This window comes from Anastrepha obliqua, unplaced genomic scaffold, assembly GCF_027943255.1.
Source record: "Anastrepha obliqua isolate idAnaObli1 unplaced genomic scaffold, idAnaObli1_1.0 ptg000027l, whole genome shotgun sequence".
NCBI classification, from domain to species: domain Eukaryota; kingdom Metazoa; phylum Arthropoda; class Insecta; order Diptera; family Tephritidae; genus Anastrepha; species Anastrepha obliqua.
Window position 1 is genome coordinate 245001 of NW_026562185.1, and position 2500 is coordinate 247500.

General features: G+C 26.8%; 2 non-coding genes and 1 pseudogene across 2 annotated transcripts in view; all 3 read left to right on the forward strand.

The window, feature by feature from the left end:
• LOC129251534 (small subunit ribosomal RNA) overlaps positions 1–233 on the forward strand; it is a 1991-nt gene extending 1758 nt beyond the window's left edge. Inside the window, exon 1 of the ribosomal RNA XR_008582990.1 lies at positions 1–233. This exon is cut by the window's left edge and continues 1758 nt beyond it. This is a non-coding gene — a ribosomal RNA (small subunit ribosomal RNA).
• A 592-nt stretch (positions 234–825) lies between these two features.
• On the forward strand, positions 826–1006 carry LOC129251512 (5.8S ribosomal RNA; annotated as a pseudogene).
• A 442-nt stretch (positions 1007–1448) lies between these two features.
• Positions 1449–2500, forward strand: part of LOC129251542 (large subunit ribosomal RNA) — a 3990-nt gene continuing 2938 nt past the window's right edge. The window contains exon 1 of the ribosomal RNA XR_008582997.1: positions 1449–2500. This exon is cut by the window's right edge and continues 2938 nt beyond it. This is a non-coding gene — a ribosomal RNA (large subunit ribosomal RNA).

Genomic DNA, 2500 nt, shown 5'->3' on the forward strand with positions numbered 1-2500 from the left:
CTTGGAATTCCCAGTAAGTGCGAGTTATTAACTCGCATTGATTAAGTCCCTGCCCTTTGTACATACCGCCCGTCGCTACTACCGATTGAATTATTTAGTGAGGTCTCCGGACGTGATCACTGTGACGCCTCGTGTGTCACGGTTGTTTCGCAAAAGTTGACCGAACTTGATTATTTAGAGGAAGTAAAAGTCGTAACAAGGTTTCCGTAGGTGAACCTGCGGAAGGATCATTATTGTGTTCCATATCCGTAAGAAAAACAAACAAACAAACAAACAAACAGACAAGCAAACAAACGAACAAAAAGAAAAAAAAAAAAAAAAAAAAAAGAAAAAAAAAAAAAAAATTTATATAATTATTTTGAATCCATAATTCTTTTTATTCTTTTTCATTCAATTTGTGATCCATCAATTATATCATATTAAATATAATATATGATGGTACATTTTGTAATGTTTTTTCTTATTTTTTTCTTTTAAAAACCTTTAAACATGAAAATAAAAAGTTGTACTTATTATTCATTTGATTGAATGATAAGTTAATTTGTTCACAATAACAAAAGTGGTATATATTTATTATATTATTATATATACATAAAATGATTAAAAAAATACAAAATAATTGAATCATAATAAATACCACCACTGTATTATTGTTGAACTAAGACATTCGCAACTTAATAAAAATGTTTAGAGTTAAATATATTTGATATATATTATTGAAAGAAAATCAATTTATATATTATTAATATTATTTAATTTTACTCTTTCAATTAATATATGCAAAAAAAAATTGACATTTGTTATAAATAAAAATAAATAAAAAAATACTCTAAGCGGTGGATCACTTGGCTCATGGGTCGATGAAGAACGCAGCAAACTGTGCGTCATCGTGTGAACTGCAGGACACATGAACATCGACATTTTGAACGCATATCGCAGTCCATGCTGTTATGTACATTAAATTCAATTTTAAAGTACTGCTTGGACTACATATGGTTGAGGGTTGTAAGACTATGCTAAATAAGTTGCTTATTCTTTTATAAAAATAATTGAATTTAAGCAAATGTGTATATTATTGGATTTTAAATAATTCATAATATTAATAGCAAAAAAAATAAAGATATATAATGAATTTTATTTATTATATATTCTTTAAAAAAAAAATCCTCTCAAATAAAATGAAATGATGAAAATATTGAATCTAAGTATTCTTTACAAAAAATTTTCATATTATTTATATATATATATAAAATAATAATTTATATATGTAATTAAAAGGAGGAATGTCTAGCATAAAAATTAAATTTTTTATTCTAGGATTGCCTCATTTTACATTATTATTATTTTTATATATTTACAATATATAAAAGGAGAAAAGAAAAATAGAGATGAAAAGATGATATAATTTTTTTATTAAATTGTGAGAAGATAAAAAAAGAATATTAAAACAACCTCAACTCATATGGGATTACCCCCTGAATTTAAGCATATTAATGAGGGGAGGAAAAGAAACTAACAAGGATTTTCTTAGTAGCGGCGAGCGAAAAGAAAATAGTTCAGCACTAAGTCACTTTGTCTATATGTCAAATGTGAGATGCAGTGTATGGAATATCTTAATATCTAGTATGAGAAATTAACGATTTAAGTCCTTCTTAAATGAGGCCATTTACCCATAGAGGGTGCCAGGCCCGTATAACGTTAATGATTACTAGAAAGATATTTCCAAAGAGTCGTGTTGCTTGATAGTGCAGCACTAAGTGGGTGGTAAACTCCATCTAAAACTAAATATAACCATGAGACCGATAGTAAACAAGTACCGTGAGGGAAAGTTGAAAAGAACTCTGAATAGAGAGTTAAATAGTACGTGAAACTGCTTAGAGGTTAAGCCCGATGAACCTGAATATCCATTATGAAAAATTCATCATTAAATAATTAAAAAAATAATGTGCATTTTTTTCATATAAGGACATTGTAATCTATTAACATAATAAAGTATTTATCAAAAGATCATTGGTGATATTAAGTTTATTTAAATTAATTTGCTTTTTAAGCATATTAACATAAAATAAATACTAATGATTTGATAAAGTGTTGATAGATTTTATTATATATAATGCTAAAATTCATTTTTTGAATTTTACAAAAAATTTAATATCTATGATATTAATATTTATTTGTATGCATTTATATGATTAACAATGCGAAAGATTCAGGATACCTTCGGGACCCGTCTTGAAACACGGACCAAGGAGTCTAACATATGTGCAAGTCATTGAGTTATATTAAACTTAATGGCATAATTAACTTAACTTAAATATAATGGGATTAATTTTTAGTCTATTTTTTAATAAATAGTCAATTAATTCAATCCCGGGGCGTTCCATATAGTTATGTATAATGATAATTTATTATTATTTATACCTCTAACTGGAGCGTACCTTGAGCATATATGCTGTGACCCGAAAGATGGTGAACTATACTTGATCAGGTTGAAGTCAGG